At 39.3% G+C, this 15,221-nt stretch overlaps 1 long non-coding RNA gene across 1 annotated transcript; it reads right to left on the reverse strand.

Annotated features, from left to right (window-relative positions):
- Nucleotides 1–10,456: 10,456 nt before the first annotated feature.
- Nucleotides 10,457–11,819, reverse strand: LOC309711207. The gene is made up of 2 exons (XR_014277907.1): nucleotides 11,294–11,819; nucleotides 10,457–10,705 (listed from the first exon to the last, which is right to left on the reverse strand). It is a non-coding gene; the product is annotated as an uncharacterized lncRNA (long non-coding RNA).
- Between the last annotated feature and the right edge of the window lie 3,402 nt (nucleotides 11,820–15,221).

A 15,221-nucleotide genomic window follows, 5' to 3' on the forward strand; every position in this document is an offset into this window, starting at 1 on the left:
AGTTGTTCCCTCCTTTGTCCTCCTGTTTCCCCTCCCTCTCCCCTCCAGAGAGGAGTTAAACAGTCTGATGGCGTGTGGGACAAAGGAGTTTTTAAGTCTGTTAGTTCTTGTCTTTGGGAGAAGCAACCTGTCACTGAACAGACTCTTCTGGTTGTTAATGGCCGTGTGCAGAGGATGCCTGGCATTGTCCATAATGTCCATCAGTTTCTTTAAATTCATCATCCTGTAATTCCAATTAAAAAATCAAGGCCAAAGGTCATGTGTTATTTATGATTGGGGTAAAGGTGGCTGAATGGAGAAAGAGGGAAAAAACAATCTTGTAAGCAATAATAACTCCTCATAAGCCCAGGGGTTATATGAGAGGCAGATGTTCAGTTTCAGTTAAGCCCTCGTTGGACAGGACCCTGACTATCCTACTGATAAACAGCTGCAACTGGCTTGTGTGATGACTGTTTTACTCCCATTGTCAATGGAGATAAAGATTTGTACTCACCCAGTAAATCCCCTGTCTGCTAAGGAAAAAAGATTCCTGGTTTCAGACCAACTTTATGTTTTCTTGTGCTCAAGAAGTACTTTGCAAACAGGCTGTTTTGTTGCATCACAAAGGATTCCTAGGGTAAAAGCAGAAGAATCTCATTTGTTTGTTGCCGCAGACATTAAGACCCCTGAAGGGTTAAAACTCACAAATACACTCTATTTTCCTCGTACAGATGTACAAACAGTGCACATTACTTTCTGCCTCTACTGGCATCTTCTCTTGTGTTGCGATTTTGTAACTAACCGACTCTAGTAAACTTTATCAGCATCAGTATCATCATTTTAAGCTCCAGTTTAAATCTTGAGTCTTCCATAAGACAAGAAGTGGGGTACACCCTGGATAGGTCGCCAATCTGTCACAGGGTCAAGACAAAGAGACAGACCACCTTTCACAGCTAGGGGCAATTTAAAGTCACCAGTTAACCTAACCCACTAACTGCATGTCTTTGGACTGTGGAAGGAAGCCAGAGTTCCCAGAGAGAAGTCACGCAGACATGGGGAGAACATGCAAACTCTACACAGAAAGTGTAGAGAGTAAATAGAGTGGACCACTGAAAGAAAGAAAACAAACAAAAAAAAAACAGAGTTTCGACTATCTCTTTAGAAATAAGCTACGTCTTTGGGCTACATGTGACACAGCAGCAATAATATTATTTTCCCAACTGGTGAAACATCTAAATTCTTCAGACACTTAAAAAAAGAGGTCAAGGACTATAAATCCAAGAGTTTTTAAAAAGCTTTTAAGAGTGTTTTGAAAAAAGAGGGCCAAAATAGCCGGCGACAGTGAGCATCTGCCTCACTCGTGTAAAACAGTGTTTCAAGTTTTACATTAGAGACATGTAACCTATGCAGAACTTTACACTGATTTATCAATTTACTGACACTGTAAACATTTTCGTGGCTCAAGAGTTGGGAGTTCGCCTTGTAATCGGAAGGTTGCTGGTTCGAGCCCCGGCTTGGACAGTCTCGGTCGTTGTGTCCTTGGGCAAGACACTTCACCTGTTGCCTACTGGTGGTGGTCAGAGGGCCCGGTGGCGCCAGTGTCCGGCAGCCTCGCCTCTGTCAGTGCGCCCCAGGGTGGCTGTGGCTACAATGTAGCTTGCCATCACCTGTGTGTGAATGTGTGTGTGAATGGGTGGATGACTGGATATGTAAAGCGCTTTGGGGTCCTTAGGGACTAGTAAAGCGCTATATAAATACAGGCCATTTACCATTTTTGATTGAGACTGCTACGTTTATCGATGCCTATAAAATGAATTCTGCTGACACAGATAATCCTTTTTCCCTTTTTCTGAAGCAGCAGCATTTGTGCTTTTGGGATTGTTACTGTTTAAATGTCATGGATGCGCTGTCACAACGACAGACATTCATGATTGTTTATTAATTCTGATGATTTTTAAATCATACAGTAAGCTGACTTTTGTGTTTTTGACAAAGCTTTGACTCAGCTTTGCATGAAATGCTGTCTGACATGTAGCACTCATACAGTAGGTGCTGCTGAAGTCTGAAACACAGAGAGAACTGCTTTGTGCTTTCATTTGCAATTTTAGATGATTACAGTGTAACAACTTTGTGTGTGGCCATGCTAACCGAATATTGACAATTTTATTATTGGGGTTTTGGAAGGAAAGACGAGAGCTTATTCCAAGTATAGTCTGTATATACCGCAAAGGACCTCCCAGCAGTATTTTGATCGTTGGAGAAAAATTTGTTGTACAACTCAAATTATGTGATTGTGATGTTAGGTTTCTGGTCAAAACAAGTGCCAAAAGAGACAAAGCTGAGTTTATGCTTATTAATCACAAGATTGCTCTGAGATTTGTAGAAACAAATGGAGGAAGAGGGCTTTACCAAATCTATTTAAAGGGAGTATGTGGACTTTGTTTCGGCCCCGGCAGAATCTAATGTTTGCTTACATGATTAATTTATTACTTATCTACATTTTAAGGTTCCAGTACAACAAAGGATTAGATTCCTAACTACTGATTATCACTATTCTGCAATAGCAGATACATAATTTTTCCCCTTTTTGTGTCGTTTATTTGGCGGCCTCCAACTCATTTTGCTGTCTACCAACCATCGTACCTGCTGTCTTACTTCCCTTTCGTAATAATTTGTAAGCATCATCCATACACACTGTGCTACAGCAGCTATCCTCTGCATCCAGCCTCACACCGGCACCTGCGCCTCCCACAGCCAACAAAACGACATCTATAAGGACCCATGAAGGTCCACTTTGTTCTGGCTGTCTGGAGATCCTGATGAATGGCAACGCTAGCTGCTCCACTAGTTTGACACCAAGGTTTGGTTTTTTTTTCATGTTGGAGAGACTTTCATCCTTTTACCTCATCAATGATTGGTCCAAATTTTCATAAAGCCTATTCATTCATTAATATTCCTCATCTGGTAACAGTCACGGTTACCAGATGATGAATAGTAATAGTTTTAGCTATCATCTGTCCTTTCCTCTAAAAACAGGTGGACAGTTGCGGTCGTCAGTTAATTATCTTGACAATTTCTGCTTGGATTGCTGAGATATTTATGCAGACATTAATCTTCTTCACATGATGAACTGAAATTCCTCTGGAAACTCACTCGGTACCAATCTCAAAAGCCACAGCTTGAATTTTGGTTAGTGATAGCAGAGAATCTGCTCAGACGTGGACTCTCTGTTATGGTTATGGTAAGAAAACCATTTGAGTTAGACAAGCAGGGATTCACTACAGCTGAAGAATAAAGTTAAAGCTTGGTGCTTGGGCTTTGAGCTTATTGCTCTCTGCAGACATAGATACAAAAACTGCAGAGTGATAAGTAAACAGTTGCTCGTTAACCTGTGGTTATGGAGGTGTTGAAGCAACACTGACATATCTGATGGAGTCATGAGAAGTTTGGAGCTGAAACTGATGGCTGAAAAAAGGGAGTGTTTGGTATTACGTGAGATGAGCGATGTGTGATATATGGGCATGATGCATGCGGATCGAGTTGTCTGTCTGAAGCAGTCTGAAGGCGTTGCTCCATTTACTCTGTCAGATAGGACGAATAGTCTGATGTTTAAGTGACATCCAGCACAGATGCAGCCAAACCACACACGGAAATTCATGTGATGACGCGCTGCTAAGTAATGTATCCCCCTTGCTGTTTTTTTTGGTTGGGCTCTCTTTGTTTTTTCTCGGCATGAGAGCCAGCGTAGTGAATCCCTGGCTGGGTTCCCCAGGGAACCAGTTTGAATTCTAGTCCAGAAGGAGGCAAACCCAGGCCCGAGAACAAAGGCTGTTTGTCAGCGAGATGATGATAAGTCTGTGGTGATGGTGTGTAGTCAACCAATGTGGACTGGAACAGTTAAAGCTTCACGCCATGGGTAGCTCTATAAGCCCCATGTATTGGGCTGAAATGACAGGACCTCAGTGATGTCTGTGTTGACAGACACATAGACAGTTTTTCTTTCTCACTCGTGACGCACTTTTACTCTTGGAAGAGTGCGCCGAAGATTTAGAGCCCACTGATCAAACAATGTTGTGCGCACATGCTTATGCCTCATTCAGCAGTATAGGTTTTGTGGTGTAGACCATAATCAGTGCTGTTTTGAAAGAACACTTTAGTCCATCTCAAAGTATTGATACAGGGAGTGCAGAATTATTAGGCAAATGAGTATTTTGTCCACATCATCCTCTTCATGCATGTTGTCTTACTCCAAGCTGTATAGGCTCGAAAGCCTACTACCAATTAAGCATATTAGGTGATGTGCATCTCTGTAATGAGAAGGTAGTGTGGTCTAATGACATCAACACCCTATATCAGGTGTGCATAATTATTAGGCAACGTCCTTTCCTTTGGCAAAATGGGTCAAAAGAAGGACTTGACAGGCTCAGAAAAGTCAAAAATAGTGAGATATCTTGCAGAGGGATGCAGCAGTCTCAAAATTGCAAAGCTTCTGAAGCGTGATCATCGAACAATCAAGCGTTTCATTCAAAATAGTCAACAGGGTCGCAAGAAGCGTGTGGAAAAACCAAGGCGCAAAATAACTGCCCATGAACTGAGAAAAGTCAAGCGTGCAGCTGCCAAGATGCCACTTGCCACCAGTTTGGCCATATTTCAGAGCTGCAACATCACTGGAGTGCCCAAAAGCACAAGGTGTGCAATACTCAGAGACATGGCCAAGGTAAGAAAGGCTGAAAGACGACCACCACTGAACAAGACACACAAGCTGAAACGTCAAGACTGGGCCAAGAAATATCTGAAGACTGGTTTTTCTAAGGTTTTATGGACTGATGAAATGAGAGTGAGTCTTGATGGGCCCGTGGCTGGATTGGTAAAGGGCAGAGAGCTCCAGTCCGACTCAGACGCCAGCAAGGTGGAGGTGGAGTACTGGTTTGGGCTGGTATCATCAAAGATGAGCTTGTGGGGCCTTTTCGGGTTGAGGATGGAGTCAAGCTCAACTCCCAGTCCTACTGCCAGTTCCTGGAAGACACCTTCTTCAAGCAGTGGTACAGGAAGAAGTCTGCATCCTTCAAGAAAAACATGATTTTCATGCAGGACAATGCTCCATCACACGCGTCCAAGTACTCCACAGCGTGGCTGGCAAGAAAGGGTATAAAAGAAGAAAAACTAATGACATGGCCACCTTGTTCACCTGATCTGAACCGCATTGAGAACCTGTGGTCCATCATCAAATGTGAGATTTACAAGGAGGGAAAACAGTACACCTCTCTGAACAGTGTCTGGGAGGCTGTGGTTGCTGCTGCACGCAATGTTGATGGTGAACAGATCAAAACACTGACAGAATCCATGGATGGCAGGCTTTTGAGTGTCCTTGCAAAGAAAGGTGGCTATATTGGTCGCTGATTTGTTTTTGTTTTGTTTTTGAATGTCAGAAATGTATATTTGTGAATGTGGAGATGTTATATTGGTTTCACTGGTAAAAATAAATAATTGAAATGGGTATATATTTGTTTTTTGTTAAGTTGCCTAATAATTATGCACAGTAATAGTCACCTGCACACACAGATATCCCCCTAAAATAGTTAAAACTAAAAACAAACTAAAAACTACTTCCAAAAACATTCAGCGTTGATATTAATGAGTTTTTTGGGTTCATTGAGAACATGGTTGTTGTTCAATAATAAAATTATTCCTCAAAAATACAACTTGCCTAATAATTCTGCACTCCCTGTATATGCAAATGTGCAATGACTAAGAAAAAGATGATCTTGAAGTTGTCTTGCTCAAACTCCTCTCCAGCAGACTGGTCAACCAACGTTTGGGCACACAGAATAACAACCTTCAAAACACAATGCCGCTCAGTGATTCTGTCTCCCAGGAAGAGTTCAAAGCTCTGATAAAAAAAAAATAGTGTAACTGTAGAGTTCAAATGCAACCCCTAAACCAGATCATTTATAAATTATTAATACGTTGTTTATTTTGGTGTGTTAATTTTTACCCCATGTATGCAGTTATCATAGCTGATTTTAAGATTTTAAGTATACATAACAAAAATTAAAGATAAAAGCAATAATACATTCTAGCCTTCTGAAAACTGAGAATTTGGCCCAAAATCATCCTTTACATCATAAAATTCATAAACATAATACTGAAAACAAGGACCCAAGTAGTTCTAAATGTTGAAGTTTAATAAAAGACCTTCTCTGCACATCACCACTCAAAACAATTCCCATTATTCCAATATTGGTCCAATAAAATGCTGTGAAAGTATTACACAATCCTGCTGTTAGTAAAACAGTGTAAAGACAGTGTTTTATAGATTTCATCACAAAAGGATATTTTGAGCCTCAGAGTCAGGTTTTGTTTACCAGCATCACACAGTGGACACATAATCACATGCTACTAATGGACCCCTGCTCCTTTTGTAACTCTTCCCCTTGCTGTTATCCAGCCAGTTTGGTGAACATATGAATTCAATGAGTGCGTTGGCACTTTCTTCTGAGAGGAGCAGCGAGACAAGTGGAAAGTTACTCAGAAGTAAACAAGACTTGAGGCCAGTGTTATTATCTGTTTAAACAGCTCTATCCTCAGTAAGTGTGCAAAAGAACACAACCAGTGTTTCACAGAAGAGCAGGAAGGAATCGGTCAACCTCTGGTTTGCTCAAGTGTTCTTTGAGAGGCTCCGAGAGTTTGGATGAAACTGACCTTCGCCTTCTGTGTTCTCCTAGTCTGTCCAGTCATTGGCAGCAATGATAAAAGAACACATAAACACTTCCCCCGCTGTAAATACAGAAGCGAAACTGGGTGTAGGGTGAGCTGAAAGCAATTATTTATTTTGTGAAAATTAAATGGAAACAAAATTCTAAATACGCTGGATATGTTATTTACACAACTGCAGTTGCACATCACTGGTAAGGGATCTAATGAGCTTCCTGTAGTGCAGCAAGTATGAGAAAAACTTCCACCGCCAGATGAATTTAAGTCACAAAATTGTAATTGCAACATATTAGGAGCAGCGCACGCTTAAATATCACTACCTTAAGCTGAATATGTGATCTTAGGGTTACTTTCAGTTCAATATTATTTTATTTTATGCAACTCCACTGCTGCCCAGCTATGTGAAGGAACGTACAGGTGGTGATAAATCTCCACTCTAGCACCTCTTGCATTTGTCAGGCTCTTTTTACGAGTGGAAGACAAAAGGACTTTGATGAGCTAGAGTAGCTCTTACTCCACCGGAAAAGGAAAAGTATCCCCACAATCATTTGACCTTTTACGATTCAGAGAAAAATGAATCTCCTACCTCTAACTAACCTCAGCCTAGTGCAGAGGCCATACTTATAGGGCGCTCAGTAAAGTACACAATGCAGATGTAATGGATCCATCACACTTGACAGCAGGACTCCAAGCAGATTAAATAACAGATGTGCTGTGCATTGCATTAATATACATTCTTGGTGTTGGCACATGGATACCCTTGTTCTTTATGTACTTGATAAAATCAGATCAAGTTTCCACTCCAGATATGGCACATTGAGAACAAACTGCTCAGACCTCCACCGCACAAGTTGATAGCAACATACAGAGACACTATTTACACACATATTTGATTTGGCAGTTATTTATTTATTTTTAAGGATTTGTGTCTTATCCTGGCCTCAAACCCTGGATCTTTTGTTTAATCAGGCTAATGTGCAAAACACTACACTATCCTTTGTTTTCTATGCTATATACAGCACGAGTTTTACCTCTAACTAGGCCTAACACTACGAGAGTCAGTCACTTATGATGCATGTAAATCCTCCAGTGGTGCAACATTGTAAATAACTCTAATGCCAGTCCTGCTTCATTAATAGTGCTTTGGACAGAGCGGAATCTCAGAGAAAGCCCTGAGGCCACGTTTCCCATGTAACTGATGTCAGCAGGCAGTTTGCGCTAATGTTGGCAGTGTCTATTCATGCCAAGACAAATGTCAGCTGAGGCCTCACTGTCCAGGTCCCAGCTTGTGGTAGTGAGTTTATTATATTAGACTCTGAAAATCCCTTCTAAGCTGCCTCGTGCCCAGTGGAACTGTATGGGGCTCTGGGAAAGGTTGGGTTCCCAGACAGAAAAGGCCGTGTTGCTCATTGGTGGCCTTTTCCATGATTGTAGGGCGCTGCCAAGAAATTATTATTTTTTTGTTGGTAGTGTATTTAAGAGTTATCTCATTTTGTTATAGACTGTAAAATTCTCCTGTTCTTGTTTGGGAGTCACCAGGAAATGTTTTTGGTATGTTTTCTATTTTTAGCTTATACTTTAGTATTACACATTAGCTTCAGACAGCTTGATTAATGTATGTTGGATTTGCTTTGCTTTGTGTAATTATGCACAATTTTGTTTGAACAGTTTTCACTCTATAGGAATGTTTTCTCTAGTTGTATCTGGACTTTACTTAACATGCACGTGAGTCCTCCATTATGTTATCATGGTATAAAACACAAACCAGAAATGTTTTTTTTTCCGTTCTGTATTTTATGGTCACAAATTATTATAGTAGGTTCATTGCTCTGTTTGCAAGTGAACTACGTATGGGTGTTGAGACAACCATACGTAGGGAGATAGTGGGGTTTTGGGAATGAACTTACTAAAAAATTCCAAAGCCAGGAGTTGTAATTTGGGACTGTTGGTCAAAGTGGAACAGTACTGTTTGGAGTGAGTGAAAAGCATTAAAAGGAGAAAAATCTGTTGATGAAAATGCAACACAATCCTGACAATGCACATCAGCTTCATTGATTTGATAAGTGTGAGCTGAGGTGCTTTGCTGGAACTCATGACTTGCATCTTTGGGGAGGTTTATGCTGCATATTTTGTTTCTCAACACACAAAATTCACCTAAGTCTATGTCTATGTGAATTAATTATAACTAACAAACAAACAAAAACATTAAGCTGAATGCATAACAACCACTGGTTCTATTTCTTATATGGAAAATATTTCAGGGTTGAGGTTATGATGATTCCTCTATGTGCAGTTTTTGCTTTCTAGATTCAGTGAGTCATGTAGGAAAAGTAGTTCTCCTGATTCTGGGGGTAGACGAGAACTTTAGGGCAGTGATGGCGTAAATTAAAAAATACAAACACACGAAAACAATAATTAAAAAATTGAAAAAGTTGAGAAATCTGAAATAATTAATCCCCAGCTGCAGAGTATGTTTGTTGCACTTGGACACCACTGCCCAGAAGAAAGTGGGTATGTCCTTAAAGATGATGACCAGAAGCCTCACGAGACTGTAGTCACAGTGATAAGAGTTTATAAACAATGTGGAAATATAGGCCATGCTTGCTGTTCTTCATCTAATTTTCAAACACTGTCAGATACATTTCTTTCTGTTTTTAGTATGGCTGATATTGTCCCATAATTTATCCGCTCCTGTTCTTTGAGCCTCTCCTCTTTAAGTTACATGTTTTCAAGCTTCTATAAGCCATCTCCTCATTTTTGTTCTACCACCATCAATGCCCCGACTCTGGAGGAAGTCCAGTCTCTGCCTCTTGCAATTCACTACTATAATTTACTGGACAACATAGAATGTTTTGTAATTTTCCCTCTGTACTTTGAATCACTTGAATTAAAGACTTTCAGCTTTAATTCAAATGATTTTATAAAAATTCTGCATGAACTGTTTAGAAATTACAGACATTTTTACACACAGTCTCCTATTTTCAGAGGCACAGCCCTGTACACTTCCCAGTTCATCCTGCTGCTTCCATAAAGACTAGTTATGATGTTCCACTGCCAACCAAACATGCGCATGTTTGACATGAGGCATACTTCAGATCATGAGCTCGTTCTGTACTTCTCCATACTTTCCTCCTCCCATCATTCTGGTACAAGTTAATATTGCTTCCATCTGTCCAAAGAACCGTGCAGGCTCTTAGATGTTTTCTGGCAAAGTCTAATTTGGCCTTGTTTTCGAGTGTTTTGCACCTTCATGTAAACCCTCTGTATTTACAGTAATGAAAGCTTCCTGTGATGGTAGACTTTGTTATGCCGACCTCCTTGTGATTGTTTAAATGTTGTGAAATTGTTTTTCTTAACCATGCAGTACTACTTATGGCGTTGTATAAGTAATACTGAATTGAATTGAAACAAATACTTTTATCTAGGATGTCACTCTCACAGCAAATCCAGCATGTCCAAATTAACACTGTCGGATTTGATTTCAACACTATTAAAGTGTCTATATGGGTCCACACCAGAGAGTGTTAATTTAACTCTTTTTGGAGAGTTGGTACGTTAACTCTGATTTAGTGTTAAACACCAAATCTGTCTGGAGTTGATAATTTAACACTTGGTGTTAAGAGTTTATATATTAACTCTCAAAGAGTATTTTAGTTTAACTACGTAAGAGTTATCTTCTAATTCATTCTAAAAAGCGGGAATTTTACTGTTCTGAACTTCTAGAAATTTCTTTTGGAAATAAACATTTACTAAAAAGATGCAATGGTTTTTGAAAAACATTTATTCTGAACTGTGCACCCCAATTTCAAAACATTTTCTGAAAGATGTAACAGTATACATGTTCTCACTTTCATTAGAATTTTGTTTATCAAAAGGTCTGACATGGTAAATGCAAATAACAGCATTCTCATCACTTATTTCTTCAATACAATATGCATGTCCTTCATTCATCCCTTTGTGGAACTTCAACGCACTTCTGCTCTCCCCCATATTCCATCTTCACAAGCATATCCTGTGTGGAGATTGAATAAAAATTAGTTGACACTAATTAATGGCACAAATAATCCAGTAAACAATTGCAGCACAGTAAAAAAAAAAAAAAAGGAATCCTCTTTGAGCCATTACTTGTGTAAAGTATTTTCCCAAAAGACAAAGACACAGGCAACAGGTAATACTGAACTAAATGTAAAACCTCAACCTTTTTCATTTTTACCTAAACCGTGTGCACAAAACTCTGGAGGGATCTATGCTAACGTAGAATCGAGTCAGGACGTCTGCTACTGCTGTTTGCTCGTTGTTGTTTTTTTTATGGGCGATCGTTTTCAGGCTTCAAGTAGCACCATTACACCAACATTTCACATTCTACACATTGTTTTAGGTGTATTTGACCAAAAGTTTGACTGAAAATTCACATGCAAGCTTTTTTTCAAGGCTGTGGTATTTGCCCGCAAACAATACCTTTCAGCTAGCTAAAACAGAATATTATGCTATCAGCGAGCAACATGGCTAATGCCTTTCACACAGCTTTGTCTCAACTCCAAAGAGCCACAGAAGTAAAAGCTAATAACAATTGAAACAATCTTTGAAAAAAATGACTTACCAAGCATGGCAAACAACTCAAATATGTAGAGCAAAATGTTCTGAAACGGCTTCACTTCAGCTTCGATTGGAGCCTATGGTGCTGGGGGCGGAGTCTGTGAATTTACTCTGTTGGTGTCATAGCCCCTCTAGGAGTTCAGAGTTAAGAGGTCAAGAGTTAATGTTTCCATTTTAACACCTCCAGATTTGACAGAGAAACACTCATTTTTAACACTCGATTTTAACTACTATCATTTTACACCTCAGAGTTACATTAAAAGAATGTGACTCTGCTTAGAGTAAAATTAACTCTACTTTTGCAAGGAGACTATTAACACCAAAAAATTTAACACTTTTGAATTTGCTGTGATAGGATGCTGCTTCCTGCTGGAGCATACTGGTCACTATATTTTGCACTATATTTTGCTCCGAATTCCAAAGGATTTCTCCAGATTTCAACTATTGTCCAAAATGGCCTTGGACAAATATAAAGGTAGAAAAGAGTCATGTCATCTGGGAGCTATAAAAGTTTTCTTTTTCAACTTGTTTAATCTCAAATCCTCTTAGGTAACCATTACGCTGGATGCTAGTTTGAAAAAGGAAACAAACCTTTTGGGTACTTCTAATTTATAGCACACCTCTGTTTCTGAGTAACATGTGTGCTTAATTTTCTGCACACTTTTACTAACTAGACTGTCTGCAAACAGGTTTTTAGCTTTGTGTTGTTATTATATCAACCCTTGGCACTAAATGTACCAGAGATAAATAGTTAAAACTGTGGAAAACTAATAAAAAACAAGCATTTTAGCCACACACATGCTAATTTGAGACACAGATGACAAACACGTTTTTCTGCTTACGTTGTCCCACTTTGTCTGTGTTATTCAGTGTTTCTCATCGTCTTCGTGCATTTTCCTTTCCATTGCCACACAGCTGTACTTAATTCCAGGAAAACGCACATAGCTTTTATTTACAGATAGCAACTCTTGTGCAGTTGTAGATGTGTTGTATCGCAGTCCAACCCCCACCCACCCTTTCTCCTAAGTGTATTATGTAAAGTAGACAATAAAAACGGTTTCATAACAGGTTGCTTTTTTGCCTCCTCAGTGCTTAATTATGAATTTCTGCTTAAAATACTATAATAATTTTACGCTGTATGCTTTTAGATGACTTAATTTGAATAGTAAAAGACTACCAATGCTGCTTCTGTTTTATTTTGAAGTCCCTTTTGTAGCACGGGCGCTACTGCCTTTTCAAAAAAATATAAAAACAAATTGTTCCGAAAGTCAGTCGAAACACTGGCCTGAATTCAAAACAAAATGAAAACGCAATAATAATATACGCCCAATCTAAGCAGAGCGGTCGTTAAACAAATATGATTTCACCGCACGACAATAAAATGTGTTCGAACAGAAGACACGGATGATGACTCTTCTGACAGTTTAAGCTGTTGGATGGTCCCCAGCTTGAGAGCCACATGGAAACATACATCTTACAAAACACTTGGTTTTGTGGAAATTCCACACAAAACAAAATGTCCTTTTCTTCCTTATGTGGTACATTATGTACCAAAAAGTGCACTTTCCCCATTTGTAATGTTAATATTTACCAGGTTACTGAATCTTAAAATATTAACACTTTCACAAAAGTAGTGCAAACAGATAAATCTCGAGTTGACCTCATTTTGTATTATTTATATCGCTAGAAAACCTGCTGTCTTTTAAAAGGTCAGAGACGTGGTTCCAGGTTTGAGCCAGATGTTGCTCTGAGTTCAGAAAAAGTGCTAGAGAAGACTGAGACGAAGTGAGCTGCAGTTTATAAAGTCTTGCTTTTCTGCTATTTTCCTTGTTATGTGTCCAAAAATCATTGGTAAATCTCAGGCTGGCTTCAAACTGAAAGGAGGCAGGTCGTGGAATCAAGTTTTACACTGTGCATATTTGTTTAGGGAAAGAGGTATCAGAGGTGAACTAGATTTAAAGGTTATTGCAGGATATTTGCTACAGGAAGGCAAAGAAACTTTCACAGAAACTTTAATCATTTGCCTTAATTTATTATTACCCAACATTTTAACTGTATAAACGAACGCATTTCTGAAGATCTGTCTTTTAGTACTTATTGTAATGTCTTTCAGAATGTGCATTAGCTCCAGCAAATGAGTGTATCATGTAAATTTATGTCTTGGATTAAGAAGGCTTCTAATCTGGTCACTGGCAGTGGTGTCTTGAAAGTCAGTTATGACAGAGAGAGGATTAAAGTCATCAGGCATACAGATGGAGAACAGACATCATGCAGGCAAACAAGCCGTGAAGTTGCTGGATCCTGTATGTGAATTGCATCATATAAAGCATCATAAAGTCTAGACGCATAAATAACACATGAATGACTCACTAATAGATCCTAGCAGGGTAATTCCATCTCAAATCAACCAATTTTCAGAACACTTCCTGCTCAGCTATCTCCATTTTTGTTACAATGTTTATAGCACAGTGTTTGAACATATATAATACGTGCTGTGAAATTTTAGCTTCATATATCAACTACTTTTCAAGATATATTTTTTTGAAAAACTGTCACTTTTTGCAGCAATGTTTGAACATTAATATATCACAGAATATTAGGATAAAAGCCTGAAATCTTCACCAGTTGTTCTTACCATCAAAATTAATCAGGATCTGTAGTTTGGGACAGAAGCATCAAAAATTGCCGGACTAGTGGATTGTTAAGAAATGAAGATGAATAAAAGTCCAGCATTTCAGCACACACAGTAATAAAAAAACAAACAAACATTAAATTGCAAAAGCCAGTTAGGTCTGATTTATCTGAGACACAATGACCCAGTAGTAAGTCACACACACACACACACACACACACACACACACACACACACACACACACACACACACACACACACTTTGCAATTGTTTTATTAATTCTTTTCACATGTTGCACTTGCTTCTTTGCACTTGAAAAACCCAGCCTGCGAGGGGTTACTAAATGCATCACAAATGCGCAAGTCTGTTGCACAACTTTAGTGCTCTCCCACTGTCTCTCTATCTCTCTCTCGCTGTAGTGCTCTGGTATGAAGACAAGAAAACCAAAACATGGCTGTGCTTTCTTCCCGAGAACACAGCTGTTCTTGAGTCGGTACATAACCATAAAATTTTTAATTCTCGATGTCTCACATCTGACTTTCAAGACGTCACCTGTCAATTACCAGATTCTTAAACCAAGATATAAGTACATGTACATGATACACTGATTACTGGAAACTAATGCACACCATGGAAGACATTACTCAACAAAGAACACGTGGACGATTAGACCTGTGCTTCTGTGTCCTTCTTCACAGTGGAAAAACCCAAATTATGAGCCTATGTGGCAGTTTTGGTTCTTACTGTGTAAGCAGGGGATTTCAAGGATTGCCTGCATCACAGTGGCCAACAGCCAGTCGTGTTGCTTCTCACTCAACTTTCAACTTTTCATTTTTTTTACTCAATCGCAAGTCTTTCTCTTTGTATTTTTGTGTGTACTATGTGGATTGCCCTAATTTGGATGTGCATTTTATTCAAGTGGCCAAACTTCAGCATTGTGGAGCTCTTGGGAGGTACACAGAGGAGAAACCAAACACATGTCTCTGCCTTGTCCTAGCAAACACAGCTGTTACTGCGTCCCCACGTCACCCCTCGCCGTCTGAACTCGTTTGCCCAGAATTCCCCTGGCCAAACAAACCAAGCAGGTCAACACAGAAGTAGCAGCCAGTTTATACTGAAAATGTGCTAAACAAGCATTCATTCAGGACTCAAAGGCAACACAAGTAAGTGCTGCCTTCTGCAAGTACTGTGCCTCATAAGTTTTAACAGGAATATCAATGTAATATGTTGTAATTAACTGGGTATAAACACAACAGAGTTCACCTTTTGTTTCTGCAGTTTGTCGTGTATTCATGATAG

Source organism: Aulonocara stuartgranti (genome assembly GCF_965226115.1).
Source record: "Aulonocara stuartgranti genome assembly, chromosome: 1".
NCBI lineage: Eukaryota > Metazoa > Chordata > Actinopteri > Cichliformes > Cichlidae > Aulonocara > Aulonocara stuartgranti.